The 24,040-nt window shown below is 38.0% G+C and overlaps 1 long non-coding RNA gene across 2 annotated transcripts; it reads right to left on the minus strand.

Moving 5' to 3' along the window:
• Positions 1-3,917: 3,917 nt before the first annotated feature.
• LOC125281476 (uncharacterized) lies at positions 3,918-9,897 on the minus strand. 2 transcript variants are annotated; one of them, XR_008957361.1, is made up of 3 exons: positions 9,813-9,897; positions 5,637-5,749; positions 3,918-4,369 (listed from the first exon to the last, which is right to left on the minus strand). It is a non-coding gene; the product is annotated as an uncharacterized LOC125281476 (long non-coding RNA). The 2 variants fall into 2 exon arrangements; XR_007188737.2 differs by having other exon boundaries at positions 9,780-9,895.
• Between the last annotated feature and the right edge of the window lie 14,143 nt (positions 9,898-24,040).

The raw sequence follows: 24,040 nt of genomic DNA on the forward strand, positions 1-24,040 counted from the left end.
TAGGGTGTTCCTACCATGAGCGCTGATATCAGTTAGAATATTGTGCTTGCAAATAATAGAAAATCCAACTTAACGTGACATAACAATTAAAGAAGATGTGTTGGCTCATGAAACCCCAAACCCAAAGATAGGACCGTTTAGGACAGACTTGAGCTACAGGTGCAAGAGCCTCACTAAGGATCCAATTTCTTTGCCCTGCCAGCCTGCCTTCTGCCAAGCTGGTTTCATTCCAAAGATGACTCTTGTTATAATACCATGATGGAACCATATGGATCCACCTCTCCACCCTTCAATACCACCAAAAAAAAAAAAAAAAAAAAAACCCCAAAAAAACAAAAAACAAAAAAACCTGAGACCATGGGGAATGGGTGCTGGGAAGGCATCCAACAGATGCCATCAAAATAAACACATTAAATAAACATAATAATTGGTGTCATGAAAAATGTTCTCCAGTCATAAACATTTCACAAGATTTTGATCATTGGATATTAAATATTAAATCTGAGTATTATGAGGATGTTAATTATGCCTATATCAAAATATGCAAGTTGATAGAAAACACAAAGTAATATTTAATTAATAAATACTCTGCCAGCACAGCATGTTTTCACTGGTTATAACTACTGATATAACTAAGTAGCACTCCCCTGTACTCAGTGTTCTGCCAACAAAAATTCAATTATGAGGAAACATGACAGTTAAGGACTTCTATTTGGATAAAGGTTCTAGGAAACCCTGAAGACTTCTAAGTGGAATGCATTTGAAATTAGAATTTTGGAAGAAATATGAATTTGTGGTGAAACTATCAATAAAAAGTGGTTAGGACATTTTAAACAGATTAAAGAACACAGAGTACATCTGAAATCTATATGTAAGAAGGACAATTGGTAGATAATAGTTCTTGCTTGAAAGAAGGGTTGATGAAATTAACCTGAGGACAAAAATAAAATTTTTACATGTAGAATTCAGAGTAAAAGATGAGGACAAAATATTTTCACCCTTCTTTCATATATAAACTTAAAATAAAGTAATAGGAATAATGAACACCAACCTTGTGAATCAGAGCCATATCCTCTCAGTTTATTTATTTTTTTAACTTTTGTTGAAGATTCATTTATTTTAACAAGAGTAAGAGCACAAGTAGGGGAAGGGGCAGAGGGAGAGGGAGAGACAGAATCCTCAAGCAGACTTTGAGATTCAGCGTCATGTTGTTTCATAAATAAAAACTAACTATTAAATGCTTTCAGTGGTATCATTTCTCTATTGGGTTATATACATGCATTTGCATAAAGACCAATAATTTCCAAAACATTTTTAAGTGAAACTAAGTTTAAACCTACAGGCACTTCTGGCTAAATAATATGCTATTAAACAATGAATGTGTCAACAAAGACATCAAAGAAGAAATAAAAATTTCATGAAAATAAATGAAAATGAAAATACAATCCAAAATCTTTGGGATGCAGCCAAAGTGGTTCTTCCAGGGAGGTTTATTGCAATATAGGCCACCTCAGGAAGCAAGAAAAATCTCGAGTAAACAACCTAATCTGCACCTAAAGAAGCTGGAAAAAGAAGAACAGACAAAACCCAAACCCAAACAAGCAAAGGAAAAAAAGAGGAAGAGAGAGAAAAACCAAGAAATAGACTCTTAACTATAGAGAACAAACTGATGGTTACCAGAGGGGAGGTTGGTGGAGGGATGGGGAAAACAGGGGATGGAGATTAAAGACTGTACTTACCATGCTGGAAAAACAAATAAAATAAAACGATTTTAAAAACCATGGCACTCGTGTCCTTGAAAATATATCATCCTGTTGTATCATTGTGCTTTATTAATCATGATTAGAAAGATGCTTGAAAAATCATTGACATATACGTGGTATTAAACAGCTTTTAAATAATACATGTTTGGGGCACCTGGGTGGCACAGTTGGTTAAGCGTCCGACCCTTGGTTTTGGCTCAGGTCATGATCTCAAGGTGGTGAGTTCAGGCCCAGAGTCAGGCTCCAAGCTCAGCTCCGAGTGTGCTTGAGATTCTCTCTCCCACTCCCTCTGCCCCTCCTGCTTGTGCTCTCCTTCTCTCCCTAAAATAAATAAATCTTTTAAAAATAAAAATAAGTAAATAATACATGTTCATTTTTAAAAGTTCCAATAGTACCAAAGTATATGCACTGAGAAGTGAGTCTTCCTTCACAGGAGCTTGCAAAGTCTTGCACAATTTAAACTTAACTTAGCGACTGCCACCCCCCCCCCTTTTCCCGCAAATCCTTGGGAGAACTCATTATTCAGAATCCAACACTCCATTCCAGTGAGTACTGGATCTTTCAATCCTTCCCTTCCTATCGGCGGTGGTGATGGAGGGGTAGGGAGGTGGAAATAAGGGCAGCTGTGGTTATGTCTGCCAGATTTTATATCTTGCCTCCTCACCCACACCCAGTGCCATTTCCGTCTTGTTACAGATGAGGAGATAAAAACTGAGGTTCTTATAAGAAAACCATGAAAAACTTTTACTTATAGTAGCTGGTAGCTATGTCTAACTTTCCACATCTCTGAAGTTGCATGACATACCTCATGAGGAAATTTACAGAAGGTTGAATTTGTATGTCTACTTGTGCAAGCAGAGGGAAATGCTGTATAGATTTTTTTTTTTTAAAGAAAAAATACCTATACCACTGTGGAGAAATGACAAAGATTTTAAAACCGCTTAGGGTGGAACTGGATAAATATGCCAAAAAGGAATTTCAGGGGCGCCTGGGTGACTCATTTGGTTAAGCATCTGCCTTCGGCTCAGGTGGTGATCCCAGGGTGTGGAGATGGAGCCTGCTTTTCCCTCTTCCTTTGCCCTTCCCCCTGCTTGTCCATGCTCTCTCTTTCTCTGTCAAATAAACACATAAAATCTTTTTTTAAAAAAAAAGAAATTTCAAAATAATCTGTAAGTTGAAAACATCTCACCTTCACAGAAAAATATTCTGGGAGAAAGAAAAACTATAATAATTCATGTATTATTTTCTCATCAGAAGAATATTATAGAGTTCATATTTATTCCTGGGTTACTGAACTTTTGGATTTTATATTACATTTATTTTTCTACTCTGTAGCATTCAGATATTTTACGTGGTGCCACGTGGTAAGAGAGATTCCATTCCCTGGGCTTCTTAGCTGGAATTTGTAACCAAACTTATGGAGCCTTAAAGACTTAGTGGTATGGTGAGCAATTGGTTGCATCAGCTACAGGACTTTTGATGTTGTTTTCATACGTAAGTATTTTGAACTTTAGTTGCTCTGTATGTATGGTTTACACCTTCAAGTTAAATTATGGATCCCGGCGCTCAACACAGAGTCTGCTTAAGATTATTTTCCTCTCCTTTTGCCCCTCCCCCTGCTCACACTCTCTAAATGAATGAATGAATGAATGAATGAAAAATCTTTAAAAAGAAGAAAAAAAAATTACAGCTCTCAATGCTCACTATCATGATTGGAGTTGGCTATGATGTAGCCATTCTTGCTTTATCATAATAGTCATAGAACAGTTATACATTTTTTCTATATTTTTATCACAAATATAATATCCTGACTATGCCATGTATTAAATAGGCTTCTGTAGGTTAGCCCGGGGACTAGAGTGTTTACAGTAAAGTAACAGGTCCTTTGTTCCAAATAATCAGTTTAGAAGTTTACCTTTAAAACATAGCTAATTGATATGCTAACCTGCCTATATCAATGCACAGTTGTAAAAGGGATAGGTTTATTACTGCGTTACAGTGCTTAGCAACACTGAGCACTCTAAATCAAATTAAATTCAGGCCTTGTTTCTTTATTACAGATATTTTTAGCTGTTGGACTCTCTCTCACTAGTGCTACTTTGTTTCTTCCAGATTAAATTAAATCAAAGGCATGACAAAATATTTTGGCAAATATAATACGTTTTATTTATTTCTGAAGAAAAAGATATATTTCCCCTTTGGAGTTGCAATTGATGCCTCCCCCTGTCATCTAGCTTATTCCCTTATCTCAAAAGCATTGACACATTCACAGAGGAATGATTCTGTATCAACCGTGTTACAGATCCCCCTAGAGGAACCGCATAAGGAAGTAAAAATTGAGTCCATTTCTGTTTTTAGTAAATTAAACTGAGTCATGTTTCCCTCATGATCTTTTTTGTTTTCTGTTCCAAAATGATAATTCAGTCAACTAAAGGATCTTCCATCTAACACACATACAGATATGCTTTATCTTCTATGGGAAGGATTTTTTTCTTCCGTTTACATCTCTAGTGAGATTTAACCATTGATAGGAGGCTGTCTTGAATGCACTGAATGGAGTCCTTTCAAAAACCAAGTGATCCTTTAGTGCTTATTGGTTCTTCACTCTAGTAAGGAGAGAGAAAAATATTTCACCAAGATGCATTTACCGAGGCTAAATTATTCATTAAGATACAAACTATGTATTGAATATCTTAATGTGCAAAAATAGCACATTGTAATGAAAACTTCCTGAGAAATGCAATTTATGTGCAGAGATCCACAATACGTAATCTACAGTATGCATAAAGGAAAAAGCATTTAATCATGAAAATATTCACTACTGAGCTCAAATCTTTTCCTTAGAGTTAATTAATTATAGTTAATGTTTGTCATTAATGAATTTAATGAGGTCTTCGTGGATCTCTTTTGAGCTGTGTCTATAATTTAACAAAGTTAAGTAATTTAAGATTAAACTGATCTCATCAACACCAATTGTGAATGAAAATTTTCTTTTTTTTAAGATTTTTATTTATTTGAGAGAGAGAGCAGAGCAAGAGAGAGAGCACAAGCACTGGGGAGGGGCACAAGGAGAGGGAGAAGCAGACTCCCCTCTGAGTAGAAATCCTGACATGGGGCTTAATCCCAGGACCCTGTGACCATGAGCTGGGCCACCCAGGCGCCCTGTAAATGAAAACTCTCAAATGATTTTTTTCCATCTTGATATGAAGAGGAGAAAGTAAAATTCAAGATTATTCATTCCGGTTTTATGTCTGTTGCTATTTTAAGCAAGGTTTCCTTAGGCCGCCATAGCAAAGTACAACAGATTGGGTACTTTAAAACAACAGAAATGTGTTCCCTCACAGCCTTGAGGTTCTGAAATCAGGGTGTTTGCAGAAACTTGCTCCCTCTGAAGCCTCTAGAGGAGGACTCTTTCTTGCCTCTTCCAGATTCTGGTAGCCCTGGATATTCCTTGGTGTGTGGCAGCCTAACTCCAATCTGCCCCATCTTCACATGGCCATCTCCCCTGTGTATCTCTTCTCTTCATCTTATATTGATGACCCACCGCACTCCGGTATGATTGCATTTTAACCTAGACCAAGTAAACCTGCAACCACCCACCTGCTGCGTAGGGTCACGTTCTGAGGTACTGAGAGTTGGGACTTCAACGTATCTTTTGAGGGGACACAATTCAACTCTTAAGAGGGAGCTACCAACATAACACATTTGTTTCCCACATGAGTTCTGAACCAATGGAAAAAGAAATCTAAAGAGACGACAAATGGTGAGCAAAATATCACTTTTATTGACGCTAAAGCTCATTTTGGAGAATCTGATTTATCTGAAGGCAGATGAGCACGGTCCCCCGAAACTCTGAAATCACATTTACTTCACCTGTTCAGTAGCAGATAGCATTGGACTGTCACGGATTTCTTCATGTGATTGCTTGCCCAGAAGAACGAATAGCACGGAGGAACAGAGCAAATGTGTCCTCTCTGCAGCTTGGGCTAGTGGATCCACAAACCCACCAGAAAATAAAAGAGAGAGAAAGAGAAAGGAAAAAACTCATGTGTCATGTTAGTATGGCTCCCCCCACATGAAAGAAACATCAGGAGTAGGGAATAAGCTTCCCTAGGACAGTAATTGCGTCTGCTTACCAAGACAGTTTCATGACTGTGAATAGCCATCAGTAAGGCTCAGATCTTTTTTCGGGGGGCTTGATCTTAAAGATTTTTAAATATTCATATTATGAATGTATATATATTCTGTTCTATCTGTTCTGCAGAATTTTATGTTCTGTTTTGCAGAATTTTAGCCTAAGTTTAAAATAAGGCTGTCTATAGTATTTTGTGTAATAGAAAAAAGTTTGGAACCCCACAGCACTAAACCCATTCTATATTGAATAACTTCGAGCTTGTCACAAGAAAGTTTACCAGGAGGATCATTTGGCTGAAACTGCATGTTCATGAAGGGCCTCAAGCTTTGACTTTCATATATTTTCCAAAAGGAGTAACATAAACTCTTACAGGATTAAAAGAAACTATGTGTCTCATAACTTGAAATTTGTATCAGTACTAGACCATACCATATATAGTAGGCTACTAATAGCTTTTTGTAAATTCTGAAATTAGCTTGTTAAATAGAAAAATATATACATATTTGCATCCTGAAAGGGTTAGGTTGTATAATGTAAACAAGAAAGGTAAATTACAATTTTATTGACTCTTTGTATATACCTTTATTTTTAGTATGTTACAAGTGTTAAAAATAAAAAGAAGGGGGCCTTCTTCTCCGAAACTCTAAAAAGTACACAAATTTTTAGAAGGCTTTTGTTTCTGAGCAGGGAAATTTCTATCGAGGGCAGGATGTGGTAGGCAGCCTCTAAGACGACCACGTGTGAACCCTTGAGCACAAGCTGGACTTAATGACTTGCTTCTAATGAATAGAATGGAGTCAATCTGATGGGTATCACTTCCAACATTACATTGTAAAAGAGCATGGCTTCCTTCCTGTTGGCTCTATCATACATTCTCCTGGATCGCTTGCTCTCGGGTAGCCCTGTGGGAAGATTCCTGTCGTGAGGGAGCTTAGAAGATTTCCTCCTAGTTGAGCCTTCACAGGAGACTGCGATCCCAGTCAACAGTTTGATTACAACTTCTTGAGAAGCCTTGGTCCTAAGGTACGCAATTGAGCTATGCGAGGTTCTGATCCACAGAAACTGTGAGATAATAAATGTTTGTTCCAGGCCTCAAGCCACTAAGTTGTGAAGGAATTTATTATGCAACCACAGATAACTAAAAGGGGAAAAGCCAAAGATTCTGGTGTCATTTGCTGTTAAGATTATGGGTTTAGAAGTCAATTTGTCCAATAACTTAGAAACATTTTAAGTAATACGTAACATTTTCTTGTCAAAAAATTTCAGATATTGAAGAGATATAAACAATAGAATTCAATCTCCAATCTCCCTAAATTCACATCCCTCTTCTGAATTAATCATTATTTTTCCAGACCTTTTTCTCAGCATTAACATTTTCAAAATACATGGAGTTTTACTTCACAGAAATAAAAAAGAATATTCATGTTTTTTTAGTTAAACTTGTCCTAAAGATCTTCCCACAGCTGCACGTTAATATCTAACTTAGTCTCTTACCTTCTAGAGTAATCTATAATGGAACCATAGCACAACTTTATTTAATCCACCCCCTGCTGATGCATTTGAGTTATTTCTAGTATTTCACTTTGACCAACACTGCGGCAAGTACTTCTCTCTTTGTGCTTATGAACTGATACATCCCTATTCTAGACTTGCTTTCAAAGGACATGGGCATGGGATCTCATGTCAACTACAATTGAAATATATAGTGATTACCTAGAGCCCAGATCTTGGTCCTAAAAAATATGACATTCCTTAGAGATATGACTGAATCCACAGCTAGTACAGGGGAAGTATGAGATGGACCTGGAACAGCTTGGTACAGAAAGTATGGAAGCACTCAAAGAAGGATGGGGACATGCCAAGCCACACAGGAGCTGGCTTGAGTTTTTTGGATTTTAATAATTATATATCCTTCTTAGAAAATACACACTGGGTACTTAGGAGTCAAGCCGCAAGATTTCTGCAACTTGCACACAAATGGTTCAGGAAAAGTTGATTGATGATAGATAGGTAGATAGATGATAGAATGATAAAATAAATGTGACCACATATAAACAGTTGATCAGTCTGGGTCAATAATATATGGGAATTATTCATATGATTCTTGTAACTTTTCACTAAGTTTGAAATTATATCAAAATATAATTTACCCAAAAAACCAAGGTTTAGAACTTGTTTCTCATAATATTAGTAATTAACGTTCTTTGAAAATGGAATTTTTTTTTTCTCGAAGCATTTTGGCTATAGCTGTGTCTCTTAGATACTTAATTCAGCACAAAATTCACCATTTAATTCTCTAAAAAAAAACTTGGGAGCTCTTTCCTACAGTTAAATTTTCATTTCATCTTATGATTGCTATGAAATTTATGATTTATAGGTTTCAAATTGCTGCAAATCACAAATGAAATTAATTAAGAGTGTTCAAAATTAGGAGACTAGAGTAATATTCTAAAGCCCTGAATTTTGTTCTTCTGTTTGAACACCAGGCAATATAAATTAACCCTACTTTATTCATATGAATACTATGACTCTTACTGTTCTTGAACTCTTTTATACTTCTATTAACTATTTTTAATTACAATTCTCATTGCATATGTTGAGTTTTAATGTAGAAAAGAAAGTAAAACTCCTCCAGAAAATAATGGTGAGGAAGATACACATGTAGGCATATTTTTAGTCTTTATAAAAGCAACAGAAAAAGAACAGCCCTTCCTAGTCCACTCATTGACCAGCCTTCCTTGAAACCTCTGTTTTTTTATGCATGATAAAATTCAGAAAATAATTGGGAGAAATATCTCATTCTATAAAATATTAGTTTCAGTTTTCATTCAGGTTCAAACGTGAAAAATGCAAACCAGAAATATTATTTGTTCAATATTGTTAATTAAAACATTCTGTATCGGTGAGCTACAGTTTTCTGTGAATTACGCTTTCAGAGATCCAAAACAACAATGGATACATAGAGTATCTTTTCAGAAATGTAGTTTGTTATTCAAAAAGAGGAGAAATTTTGACATAGGCAATTTTGAAAATGGATAGATCATACCGTGTGAAACTGTATGGCTATGATTCTGAATATGGATGCAATTCATTACATATAAAAATAGTTGTGAAGAATTACTCTTCAGTGGAAAATATGATTTAGAAATTACTATTCTTTAAACATCATTTGCTGTTACTAAAGGTACTTGTGATCTTCTTTAATAGTCTTACAAATTCAATCCCATCTACAATGGCAATGTAAAATGTCTCTATTACCTAAATTCTAATTTAAGAAGTTGACAGAGTATTCGTGCGTTATACGCTGGTGATTCACAACCTTAAGATCTTTGGCCATTAAAGGAAAATAGGCTCTAAGCAAAGCCTATCATGAAAGGGTTAACCATACTATACAGGTGATTCTTGTAAACTGAAGCATTAGCTGCTCTAATGTGAAACGTAAATGCACTTGTCCGCAAGTGTTTTGAACAATTATTTGGGTAATAGGGTGAAATAAGAACTACAAAACCATTCTGTTTTCTAAATACTGTTTGGTAAGTACTTGGATTTAGAAAATACATTCCAAACTTAAAAATCTCTAGCCACAACCATAACATGATTTCAAAAAATGGCTTGTGGAGAATGGCAGTTACCCCACGGAATACCTTCTTGTGTAAGAATTCTGATTCATTTGCAGTATTCATGTGTCGAGTTGCATTTTGGTTCCAAGAACTTCAGCCCAGTTCCATGGCTAGTGTCCTGATTCAAGCAACTAGAACCTTTTCCTAAGGCAATATCCTCATTGATCTCTCTCCATCTTCTCTCACTCAATTTTAATTTATTTTCCATGGCAACGCCAGAGTAATTTTTTAAACATTACGTCACTGCCGCTCGAAACTCACCTGTGATTTTTCAATTGCCCTTAAAATACCAACCTCCATGATCTGGCCACAACCTCCCACTGTAGCTTCGGGCCATCTGGCTCTCTTTCTGTTTCTCTGTTACGCCAACATGGTTGCTGCCTTCAGTCTTCTGCATTCCTTATGCCTTCTGCTCCTCCTCCAGCTCTTTGCAAGGCATTCCTCCCAACATTTGGATCTCAGCCCAAGTGTGTCCTTTCTAGAACAGCCTTCCCTGTAACTATTCCAGTACACCCTCACACTGTCATCATAATATTTATCACTAGCATTCATTACCTTGTTAGTTTCCCCTCCTAAAAACAAAATCCATGAGTGTAAGAACATTTGTTCCTAGGAGAATGGGTGAGGATGCCTAGCATAAAAGAGGAACTCAATAAGTATTTGTTTTGTGAATGAATCTTCAAAGTAGGTATCATTTTTCTTCTGACGAGAAGCTGTTCACTTTGGTGAAACCCTGAAGTTCTCATAAAGTGCCTCTTGACTGTACATCGAAAAAGAGTTTCTTTAAAACTAAAATAGAAGTCTTCAGTTTTGTTTAATGTTTATATTCTCATTCCTTTTAAAATTAAATATATATATATATATATAGGTAAAATCTGTTTTGCGGGTTTAGGGGAAACATCAAAATGTCTGCTTTGTGTTCACATCCAACTGCAATGGAAACGTTATGGCTCGAGTGTTGTAAAGTGTGCAGGTATTATCTTTTAAGCATTTACATAACACAGATTCTTGTCATTGTTGAGTTTGCAAACAACACTTAGTTGAGAGGAAGAGGTGGCCAAGGCTCTGTCATGATTCACTGAAGTGGAATACTATTTATCTATCCTATTGTTTAAAACACAGAGCAGGCAGTCCACACAGATGTTTATCCTGGAAATGACATGAGTCAGATACTAACCTTGCCCTGGCTGCATATTCTCCATTGGAACCATAGTTCAGACACAAATGAAAACTGTGTGCAAACCTATCTCAGGTCACTTGAGCAGTCAGCAGGGGGTGTGTACTGGGCTCAGCTGCCCAAGGAGAGGAGCCCAGCCAGGTCCACACCCATATTTCCAACACCTGGCAGAGTACCTAGTGACAAATGAAAAATGAATAAACATATCATATGGGTAAGAACTGATCAGCTTCACATATGACTAGTTACCAATGAATTAAAAAAAAGCATTGTTCTAAAATTGCATTTCCAAGTCAGCCATTTTTGTATTAGAAAAGATGTCCCTGGTTCTAATGCTAGCTGTCTAGGCCCATTAAGAAAGCAATTTTTCCTTCGTTCCTTCATCAATATTTATCAGATGCTTTCTCCTGTGCTAGGCAATATGGGTACAGTGTGGGGGAAATAGACGTAAACCTGCCCTCATGAAACATATGGTTAATTAGGGAGAAAAAGTGTGGTCAGACAATCACCCAAGTATGTAATTATGCCCTGTGATAAGTGCATTTGAAGAAGCTCTGAGGGTACGCCTGCGTGGCTCAGGCAGTTAAACGTCTGCCTTCAGCTCAGGTCATGATCCCAGAATCCTGGGATGGAGCCCCGCATCAGACTCCCTGCTCAGTGGGGAGTCTGCTTCTCCCTCTGCCCCTCACCCCACTTTCCTGCTCTCTTTCACTCTCTCTCTCAAATAAATAAACAAATAAAATCTTAAAAATATATAAAGCTTTGAGAGTGCATGGCAAGGACTCACGATTTAGTCTGAGGAGTCGAAGAAGGCTCTCAGGAGATCATGGCTTTTGAGTTGAGATTGGGAAAATGATTAGGAATTAAAGTGAAGTGTTTGGGGAGAGTTGTATTTACAAAAAAGAAAAGCACCAACACAGGCCTGTGGTGGGAAGGAGAATGGGATATTGAAAGAACTGAAAAGAATAGCAGTGTGGCTGGAGATGAAACAAAGAAGGAGAGAGACTGCCACAAGGTGAGACTGGAGGGCGAGGCAAGAGGCAGACCACGGAGGGAGGAGGTCCTCGCGGGCGTTGTCAAGGGGACTTTGACATGCTTTGTACTAGATAATAGGAACAGATTTGTTGCACTGTTGTTCTGGCAACATGTTGGATGTGGAACCCTGCCAAATGCAAGGTTTCTACTGAAGGCTCGGAACCTCTCAGGCAATGACAGCAGCAGGAAAAGAAGCTAGCTAACGGCATCTGACCTCTTGATCCTATCTTTTCCCGGTACACGGATCAACAAGTCCTTGCAATAAGATAGTGGAAGCCGAATTGGAAACATATGCTTGGCCTACACACTCGGAAAATACACAGTTTTTCACGATCATGGAGTCATCGAAACAGAATTGTTTCATAAGGCCATCAGCAATTGCAAATAAAACTCATAATCTTAAGGTCTTGTCATTTTATTTGGATTTTCACTTCCAAATAATAATTTTAAAGAATTTTCTCTTTGCTCCGTAAACCAAGATTTAGTAAGTACATTATTTTGCTATATTTAATTTATAAAGGCATAGAATTCAACCATTAGATTCTACTGTGACCCTTAAGGTCTCCTATGACTTTGATGCTTGAAATATGGTCCAGGGACCAAGAGCATTATCATCATCTAGAAGTGTAATAGCAAGTTAGACTCTTAGAATCAGCCCTACCTGAACCTTCTGAATTAGAATCTGCATTTTAATAAAATCCCCATATGATTTGTTTGCACATTAAAGTCTGAGAAGGATTGTCTTAGAACTTTAGTCACATCCAGTATAGAAATCTCTATTTGAACAATATAAAGGGTTTAGACATAGGATGTTTAATTTCATTAAGCATAATACTCTGCCTTTTCAATATGTAGGTCTTTAATGCTGAGTTGTAAGAGTCAAACTGGAAGAGTTTGGGGGACAACTACAGTGTAATATACACAAACATATTTTAACATCTTCCTGGGAAAAAGATATTATTTCTAGAACCATTTGTTGGACAGGGTATTTGTGACAGAAATGAAAAACGTTCCCATAACTATGGTAAGAGAGCCTGAACAGGAGAGGGCTCTTTCCCATTTTCATCAAAAGGATGAATAGCTATTTTGTAAAGGAAAGTTTGTTAATGTTCATTTTAATTTGGCAAAGAAGGTCCCAGAGCTCAGGCTGCAGCAGATTTTGAGTAAAAGATTTAAGATATTTCCCATTAAAGTGAATTTGGATTTGTTGTCTTGGTTTTTGTATTAGTGTTCTATCTGTTACTGTAATGAATTATGACAAACTTAATGGCTTAAACAACACAAATTTATTACCTTACAGTTCTGTAAATTGGAACTCCAACATCTTAGGGAATTAAAGCCAAGGTGTGAGGAGTGCTGAGTCCCTTTCTAGAGACTCCAGGAGAAAATGCAATTTCTTGCCTTTTCTAGCTTCTAGAGGCCACCAGTATTCCTTGGGGCCCCTCCCATCTTCAAAGCCCTCAGTGACCAGTGGAGTCTTTCTTAACATTACATCACTCTGACACAGACATTGCTACCATCCTCTTCATTTTCGAAGTCCCTTGTGGTCACACTGGATTTTCCTAGATAATCTGAGATACTCTCCCTATTTTAAGGTCACCTGATTTGCAGCCTTAGTTGCCCTTTACCATGTTACATAATATATTCACAGATTCCAAGGATTAGAACATAGACATCTTGGAGGACCATTATTCTACCTACCACAGTCCTTGGTGGGAGGGGTAAGCTTCATGGCATGGAGAGAAAAATAAAGAAGTAATTTGAGGGAGAGAGAAGGCAAGGGCAGTTGCAAAGGGTGGCATATTGTGTTCTTATGAGAAAGATATCCAGTGAGAATTTCCCTATCTTAGGGATTGATTGTCAATGAGAATTTACACTGGTTTTTACCCTGCTTTTTAATATCCTACTTTGTGTTTTTTCCTTACGCATTCCTGCATTTCTCCATTAAGTCCTAATGTGCAACAAAAAATCTCTTACTTAAGATGACTTTTGGAATGAAGAGAAAGGATAAGTGGAGCCATGTATGCAAAACCTGGATGGAGTAAAGCCAAGTTCAGGGAGAAAAATAGCTACAGGGCAAAGACGATTAGAAGGGTTAGTGAATCAAGCAAGCCAAGACAGACATTCACAGCGAGAGGACAGGGAGATCACCTACTATCTCCACATCCTGCCACTCAACAGTGTTCATAGGACGTATGCATATGACAATTCATTTAAATAAGCAGAAGTGACTATTAGTTTAACAAATACAAACCCATGGATGAGGCTGTGAAATACAAAGGCAATTAAGATAAGCTTCTACCTCCAAAGTGCTTGCCATCTAAAGGAAGAAACTGAGGAGTAAATGCCTATTATCGGACAAAATATGCACAGAGCACTGCAAAGGGAGCATCTGGGAGCACGAGGAAAACTTCTAACGCAGACTACACATGCCAAGGAAGTCTTTCCAGAAATGCTGTTTGAGTTACATATGGGAATATGGCTGGGAGATATGTGTACTTGGAGGGAGGAAACTGGGTATTTCAGAAACTGCAAACAGCAATGTATAGAAACGTGCAGTTTTACTATAGACCCCAGAGACATACTCCAATTTTACTTTTGTTGCCCATTAATCCTTCCTTATTCTGTCACAACGGGGCAGAGTTTCTTTTCTTATAAAAATGAATCCCATTCGACCTCATCTGCTTCCGCCCAGGGGTTTTTCTGCTGTACTGGTTATCCCTTCTCCCATTCGAGTCTTCAGTCTTTCCCTCTCTTCTCTATCCTTTTCTGTACATAAGCAAGCTCTCTAATTATGTTAGTAATTTTGTAGTCTTTGTTCTAGCGCCATATCTCCATTCAGCTACTGCCTCCTCTCTCTCTTTCCCCCACCAAATTTCTTGAAAGGACTCCCACCACTAGATTTTTCTGCTTTCTAACATCCTGTTTGCCTCCAGCCGCCAGCTGTCTGCGTTCCAAAGGCTCCCTGCAAACCTGCCTAAAACTGCTTTCACTGAAGATACCAACTTTTGTTGAAATTAAATGGTATTTTTCAGTCCTAAATTTTCTGAACACTCTGACACATCTGAAACTGTCTCTAACTTCCTTCTGGGAATGTTCTCTACCTCTTTCTTCAGGGATGACAAGATTCTGACTTCCCACCTCCTTGGCCAAGCCTGCATCTCTTTAAGAACCAATGTTCTAAGGTACATTCATATACTTTAAAAAAATTATTTTAAAGAATATTTAATGAAATCGGTTTCTTGTTAAACAAATATTTGAAAGGTGTCTTAGAATTTATTCTAATAAGATTCAACCGATACAAGGTTGCTTCAAATATACAAATATTGCTTCATAGGGCTGACATTGTAATTAGAAAAACAAGTGAAATCTACAGAGATTGCAAATAGTTTTGTTATAAGAAATAAAGTATGAGAAATATGATGGTTTATGCTTGTCCCCAGCCATATTTTCTCTCAGACATTTCTATTACCTCTGTTTTATGAAAGCAAATAGGTCAACTTGACTTGGAAAATTCTATTCAAGAGTGTGGGCACAGAGGAACTTAGGGAAAGGGAGGGGAGAGGAAGAAATCAGAGAGAGAGACAAACTATTAGAGATTATGGACTCCAGGAAACAAACTGAGGGTTTCAGGAGGGAGTTGGGTGGGGGGATGGGGTAGCCGGGTGATGGGTATTAAGGAGGGCACGTGTTGTGATGATCGCTGGGTGTTATACGCAACTAATGAATCATGGAACACTACATCGAATACTAATGATGTACTATATGTTGGCTAACTGAACATAATAAAGAAGTGTGGGCAAAAAAGAGTGTGGGCACAGGATAGTACAACGTAGAGGAGAGACTAAGAAGTAATCATGGTTATGAACTTTAATTTGAAGTACTTAATGAGTTGCATAAGAATAATCAAAAGTAACTAGCTAACAATATTTAAATTTAACCCCTATTTTATTTTATTTTTTTAGTGAGAGGCAATTTTTCAGAAGAAAATATTAAATCACCAACTTAAAAAAAAAAAAAACAAAAAACCCTGCCATCCCTCATTCCTCTCAAATGATTGAGGTTGATTTTTTTTAAACACAATACATCTTTTTTAAAAAGTCCAGAGGATATTTTCTGGCATTTAGAAACATTTTACTACGTATAAGACTCTACCACAATTCTCTGCTCACATAAAATGTGGTTTTGAAATAAGAGTTCATTTTTTAAAACATTTTATTTATTTATGAGAGAGAGAGAGAGAGTGCAAGAGCACAACTGGGGGGAGGGGCACAAGGAGAGGGAGAAGCAGGCTCCCTGCTGGGAGATGTGGAGCTCCATTCCAGGACCCTGAGATCATGACCTGAGCTGAAGGCAGATGCTTAACCAACTGAGCCACACAGACACCCCAAGAATTTATTTTCTTGAGAAAAATAAAGTGCTTATACAGAGCTAGCCAAAACAAGTCTCTACAGATTAGATAGATTAAATGGTTGGGAGTACTGTAACTCCAGAGTGCCTTGCATGGGGAATCCAGTGTGAATGAATGGAGACCCTGGGCTTAAGTAATGGAGCATTACTCTTATGGTTATGGAGTTATTCCTCATGTGCTATAGCAACTTGATTTTGTAGGTATATCCCTGTAAGTGGAGATACTATAATCAAATGGTGTTTCCATTTTGACTTAAATGCTATAGAAACGCAGCAATTACACTAAAGATAAATGGCATTTGCCTAATTGCTGTATTCCCCAAGTTGGGTTGGTAAATTGAAATTATGTTTTTTAAGATTTTATTTATTTGAGAGAGAGAGCGAAAGTGAGAAAGAGAGCACAAGCAAGGAGAAGGGGTAGAGGGAGAGGGAGGAAGCAGACTCCCCGCTGAGCAGGGAGACTGACATTGGACTTGATCCCAGGACCCCAGGATCATGACCTGAGGCAAAGGCAGATGTGTAACTGACTAAGCCAACCAGATGCCCGGTAAGTTGAAATTATTTTGTGAAGGTCATCATTTTTTTAATATTCCAGATAAACTCAGTATTTTATGAAAACATTGATTCTTTTGAAATTTGAATTTGTTATATCCCTTTCTTTTTAAAGATTTTATTTTATTTATTTGACAGAGAGAGAGAGACAGGCAGCGAGAGAGGGAACACAAGCAGGGGGAGTGGGAGAGGAAGAAGCAGGCTCCCAGCAGAGCAGGGAGCCCGATGTGGGGCTCGATCCCAGAACGCTGGGATCACGCCCTGAGCCGAAGGCAGACGTTTAACAACTGAGCCACCCAGGCACCGTTGAATTTGTTATATACTAACATATCTTGTAAGTATGAGTTTTTTTTATGTCTGGCTCAAGCTAAGATTTCTTTTTTGTACTTTACAGTGGAGTGAAATTTTAGGTGTGAGCTCGGTTCTGGAGTGAACTTGAGATGTGAAAAATTACATGTAGTCAACATTGTCCTTGAAAATCCCTTAAATTGCTAGTAAAATAGACTCCATGGTAAACCATATTAGAATATAACCTCCCATATCTAGAGTCCAGTGCAGTCAGTTTTCCTTTAGCTTTGGACTGGATTTTTGTTCTTCAAATAACATAGTTTGCTTAAGTTTGAGACCACATTGTAATAAAAATATTTATATTTAAACATTTGAATCACAGCTCAATGAGGGAGATGCTTACAACTTGAGAGGGTCCTGAGAACAAAATAATTGAGGAAACAACAGATAAAATCAAGCAAACTATTTTGGAAGGGGTGCTATCTTGTACAGTATCTATTAGTTTGCTAGGATTGTGATAAAAAAGTCACATAGGCTGGGTGGCTTGCACAACAGAAATTTATATTCTCATATCTAGAGTCTAGAAGTTTGAGGTCAAGGTATCAAGAGGTAGGTTTCTTCCGAGGCTTTTCTCTTTGGCTTACAGATGACCCTCTTTTTTCTGTGTCTTTACATGCCCTCTCTCTGTGTATATCTGTGTCCTAATTTCCTCTTATAAGGACATGAGTCATTGGATCAGAGCCCATTAATTACCTTTGTAAAGACCCTCTCTCCAAATATAGTCACATTCTGAGTTACTGGGAATTAGAACTTTAATCGATAAGTTTGGGGAGGATATAATTCACCCAATAAAATAGTAGAATTTAATTATATTGTGTCTGATTGTATTAGATACATTTCTTTTTTTTTTTTTTTGATTTTTTGTTTATTTATTTGACAGACATAGACAACCAGCAAGAGAGGGAACACAAGCAGGGGGAGTGGGAGAGGAAGAAGCAGACTCCCAGCAGAGGGGCCTGATGTGGGACTCTATCCCGGAACGCCGGGATCACGCCCTGGGTGGAAGGCAGACGCCTAATGACTGCGCTACCCAGGCACCCCGTATTAGATACATTTCTGATGCACTAAAAGATCAGGTAGCCTAGTAATCAAATAGGTTCTTTCTATGACTTGTGGAAAAAGGCCACCATTACTATTATCTATCTATATCTCTAGGCCCGCTACCACAAACATCACCATCACCACCATCATCTCCTTCATCAAAACAACATGGCCACCATTCTACTACCATCACCATCACCACCACCATCACCCCATCCCCACCTGATAAAAACTACTCTGGATAATTCAGCCTTAAATTCTAAAAGACCTCAAGTAGAGGTTTAAACCAACTGTTGACCAAGTCAAAAAGTTTCCATGGAATAGATCAGATACATCAGGTCTTCAAATTGAATTCTACAATAATACAGATAATATCTCTTGGTTAGTGATAGCTTTTCTAAACATAACACTAATATCATAAATTATAAAGGAAAGTACTCACAGATTTAATAACATAAAATCCAGCATCCTTGGCATGTCAGAAATACAGCAAATAAAATTCAAACAATAACAAGTCTCGAGATTTTGCTTGTTACACATATGTGAGAAAGGGTTAGTAAAGTACACTTATAGGTTAGATAGAGTAAGGATGCCTGGTGCTACAACTTACTGAGATGGAAAATCTTGGAGACAATTAGGTTTGGGAGAGAGACCAAGCATTTTATTTAGGGAGTACTAGATTTGAGTACTAGTACCACATACAAGAGATACTGCGTAGATAATTGTGTATCATATTTATGTAACCCAAAAGGCATTCAAATTGTTATTTTTTGCTATTAAGATTTTACTTTTAATATGCCATGAAAATCTTGATTTTATATTTTTCAAAATATGTTCCCAGATGCATCTCTCAATGCTCCAAAGACTGCTCCCACTTTCTTGAGGCAATAGAAGATGCTGGATATAGTTCTGTCCTTCTCTTTTTATAATATTAAATATAACTTTAGTTGCCATATATCTTTATGTGATTAAAAAAAAAACAGTTTACAAATGTTAGAATCCCGGTTTTGAAACATTTCCATTGTTTTTAACCCACTCAGCATTTTGTGGGTTTTTAAAAAAAAGAAGACAGCAGTTTGAACTCAAAGCTTACTAGTCAATACATTTCTGCTGAAGGAAGGGTAAGATTGAAGAAAAGTAACTGTTCATTTCTTCACTGGCCTCAAAAGTGTACAATACCCAAAAGGATACATCAAAATGAAACCCACAATGATTATTTTGAAACTTAGACAACTACCAATTTTTACCCCAAGCAAACAATGTGAACAAGACACTAACTATGTTTGCATATAGTAACTATAATTGTACAGCTTCTTAAATCATCTAAGAAGGGTCTTCTAGTCAATAATCAAGAAATCATTCTAAATTAGTAGTTATTTTCATTTAAAAAGGTTTCCCTTTTTTTCCACAAGTATTCCTCACGAAAGAATGTGTTTTCTTACACAAATGTCATACATATTTGAAGCAGCAACAGTAGTCAGCAAAAATGTGGCATTTCTGTTTACAGTTGCTCCAGAGTATGTTTCGATTTCACAAAGCCATTATCCAGTGTGGCCGTAAAATAGACACTGTAGATTCTAGGGAGCAAAGATTATTTCTAAAATCAATGTTAAGTCAAAGAAATACAAAACAGGACATGACCCTAAATTTCTGAATCTAGTCACTAAGAATAAACACCTAAGAAAAGTTTCCTGCTATTTTCTCAAAGAAATAAAGACCTGAAAGGGCTTGTTTTTGATTGAACAATATTCTATGTGCTGTATGGATATGGGTTTTTTTTTTTTAAGATTTTATTTATTTATTCGACAGAGATAGAGAAAGCCAGCGAGAGAGGGAACACAAGCAGGGGGAGTGGGAGAGGAAGAAGCAGGCTCCTAGTGGAGGAGCCTGATGTGGGGCTCGATCCCATAACGCCAGGATCACGCCCTGAGCCGAAGGCAGATGCTTAACCGCTGTGCCACCCAGGCGCCCCTGGATATGGAATTTAAATAGACATACATTGTATCTGTCTCTGCTCTATTTCCTGATAGCTCTCCCTTTCCACCCCCAACAATATATACTACCTTTTACCAAGTTACAGACATGAACCGAAATCATCCCACATGGTCCAGGGGAAGAGTTAATGTAATGCACTGATGTAAAATGTGAGGGGAGAAAAAGTCCTTTTCAAGCTTCTCGAAAGCAAAATATATTTATATCACAAGTCCCTCAGGAAACACTGATGTCTTTAAATTTTTTGGTAGTATCTTTTTCCTGATACTATACTTAAATGTAGTTGTCTTAGTCAGCTTGGGCTGCTACAGCAAATTACCATAGAATGCATGGCATATAAACAACAGAAATTTATTTCTCATAGTTCTGGAGACTGGAAGTCCAAGATCAGGATGCCAGCATGGTTCTGGTGAGGACCCTCTTCCGGATAACAGGCTGATGACTTATATCCTCGCATGGTAGAGAGAAGGCAAGAAATCTCTCTGGGGGTCCTTTCATAAGAGGTACTAATCTAATTCATGAAGACTCCACTCTCATGATCTCATCACCTCTCAAAGTCCTCACCTCCTAATACCATCACTTTGGGGGTTAGGATTTCAACCTATGATTCCTGGGGGGACACAAACATGCAGCCCATAACAGTGGTTCCTATGAGGACTTCCAGTTTCTGCAGCTCTTCTCCCACCACTTCTGCCCCTTCTTCTTGAGCACCAGTTTCTAGAACTCGTCCACTTAACATCTGAATCAATATTCCTAACATTGGCTAATTTGCTGAAGTCTTTGAAGATTTTCTTTCTTTTTTTTTTTAAAGATTTTATTCATTTATTCGACAGAGATAGAGACAGCCAGCGAGAGAGGGAACACAAGCAGGGGGAGTGGGAGAGGAAGAAGCAGGCTCATAGCGGAGGGGCCTGATGTGGGGCTCGATCCCATAATGCCAGGATCACGCCCTGAGCCGAAGGCAGACGCTTCACTGCTGTGCCACCCAGGCGCCCCTGAAGATTTTCTTGACCTGTCTGTTGGAGGTAGCCATACTGGAAGCAGTGAAAGATTCTGCTGATTGATGTATCTTATCTCATCCAAGGTTGAGTTCATAAAAATTCAAGGGCAAGTCCTACAGAAGTTGCAGCTGTAGCCACTGCTCAAAACTGAGGACACCAGTTGTCACTGCTAAAGGAGTCAGCCATAGCCTGACTTTCTCTTTCCAGCCCTTCCCATGAAAGGATACTTGTGTGGTTGCAAAGAAGCCACAGACTGGGAGAAGATATTTGCAAATCATGTATCTGATAAAAGACATGCATGCAAAATATACAAAGAACTCTTTTTTTTCAAAGATTTTATTTATTTATTTATTTATTTAGAGAGAGAGTACACACATGAGTGGTGGGAGGGGCAGAGGCAGAGGGAGAGAGAGAATCTCAAGCAGACTCCACACTGAGCACAGAGCCCAACTCGGGGCTGGATCTCACCAACCTGAGATCATGATTTGAGCCAAAATCAAGAGTTAGACACTTAACTGACTGAGCCACCCAGGCACCCCTATAAAGAACCCTTAAAACTCAACAACATGGAAAGAAATAATTATAAAGTGAGCTAAAGGGGCACCTGGGTGGCTCAGCCGGTTAAGTGTCTGCCTTTGGTTCAGGTCGTGATCCCAGGGTCCTAGAATTGAGCCCAGCGTGAGGCTCCCTGCTCAGTGGGGAGCCTGCTTCTCCTTCTCCCTCTGCCACTCCCCCTGTTTGTGTGAGCTTACTCTCTCTTTCTATCTCTGTCAAATAAATAAATCAAATCTTTAGGAAAAAAAAAAGTGGGCTAAAGATCTGAACAGACACCTCACCAAAAAGATATACAGAAGGTAAATAAGCATTTGAAAGGATGATCTTCATCATATGTCATTGGGGAATTGCAAATTAAAATAATGACGAGATACCACTACACATCTGTCAGAACAGCAAATATCCCAAATACGGACAAGACCAATGTTGGCTAAGACGTGGAGTAACGAGGACTCTCATTCACTGCTGGTAGGAATACAAAATGGTATGGCTGCTTTGGAAGACACTTTGGTGGTTTCTTACAAAGCTAAACGTGTTCTTATTATATGATCTAGCAAGTGCACTCCTTGGTATTTATCCAAAGGAGTTGAAAATGTATGTTTCCATAAAAACCTGCACATGAATGTTTATGGCTGCCTTATTCATAATTGGCAAAAACTGGAAATAACCAAGATGCCCTTTAGTAGGTGAGTAGATAAATGAATGGTGCTGCACTCAGACAATGGAGTATTATTCAGGGCTAACAAGAAATGAGCTTTCAAGCCGTAAAAAGACATAGAGAACCATGAAAATGTATTACTAAGTGAAAGATATCAGTTTGAAAAGTCTTCATGCTGTATGTTTCCAACTATATGACATTCTGGAAAAGGCAAATTGATAGGGACAGTGGAAAGATCAGTCAGAGAGGGAGGAGGAATGAATAGGTGGAGCACAGAGAATTTTTAAGGCAGTGAAACTAATCTGTGTGATACTGTAACACTGAATACATGACTTCACACATTTGTCAAAACTCACAGAACAGTACAACATGAGGGAACCCTAATGTAAACAAAGGAGGCTAGTTAATAATAAGGAATATATCAATATCAGTTCATAAATTGTAACAAATGTACCATACCAGTGCAAGAAGTGAATGGAAACCATGGCAGGGAGAAGAGAGGTATGGGAACTCTCTCAATGTTTGCTCAATTTCTCTGTACACCTAAAACTGCTCTAAAAAATAAAGCTTATTAGTAATTTTTTAAATATTTGATAAAGTAAAAACGTACTTTACTGCTCTCTCAGGGTTGTTGAAATCAGCTCATTGACAGGATTTCATTGCCAAGGATTCATAAGACCAACCTGTTGCAAGTGCTCTTTTTGCACTTCCAAAAGGTTTTTACTGAGAATTCCCTAATGTGCCATTAGGTTGGTATTGGGCTAGTGGTAGTCACTGGAGTCTCCACTGGCTTCCATGTTTAAGTGCACAAGGAGATGCAGGTTCAGAAGATCCTGTCCGTGATGTTGGAGCAATGGGTACAGATCAGAAGTGGGAACTGAAGCAGAGACAGCTGGTGGACTTGAGCTAGAGCTACTACTGTGGATGAACCAACTGGAACAGTGGTCACAGGATTTGGTTTCTGAGTCGTAGCTGGGGCTGGTATTATATCAGTGCTTTGGGATTTGTCATCAGAACCATCAGGAACTTTTCCTCATCTTGATTATATTCTTTGGGGGCAGTTAATATCATTAAGAGTATTATCACCATTAAGGGCTTTGTCTACAGAAATTGATTTTTTCCCTCTGCTCTAAATGCATTATTCACCTTCAGTGCTGTTACTACAAAGCTGCAGCCAGCTCCACAGGGTCTAGTTGCCTGCACTTCACTGAATTCTGGAACCAAGGTCCTGACTGAGACTGGAGCCCGCAGTCCTATCACATTCCCAGAGCCAGACTCCCCAACTCCCCATCTATAGTACATTGTCCAGACCTCTAGAAAGCTCTGTTCTCAGACCCATTCCTGCACACAGCCCAAAGTATCCTTTAAATGGCAATAGAATCGGTATTTCTTGGTTTAAAAAGAAAAAAGGAAGAAGGAAGTCCTCTGTTAGCATGTTAATTTTCATCACCTTAAAATAAGAGAAATTTTCAGTTAAAGGAGCATAGTTCACACTGGAGAAATTATATCATACTATATTTTTAAAAACAAATTTTAACTATTAAAAATGGTTTTAAAACTACCTTTCTGTTTTTTGGCATTTAGAACCTGGCAAATAATAATACCCAAATGCATACAGTGGAAGCTTAGGGAAGAACAGATCTAATCAAGAGTTGAGTTTAAGACAATCTATACGTATGGTACTTGTAGGTATCCACATGGAGTTGTTGAGTAGGTAGACATTGATTTTAAAATTGTTACACAGATGGCATGA

Source organism: Ursus arctos, unplaced genomic scaffold (assembly GCF_023065955.2).
Source record: "Ursus arctos isolate Adak ecotype North America unplaced genomic scaffold, UrsArc2.0 scaffold_4, whole genome shotgun sequence".
In the NCBI taxonomy this organism is placed as follows: Eukaryota; Metazoa; Chordata; class Mammalia; order Carnivora; family Ursidae; genus Ursus; species Ursus arctos.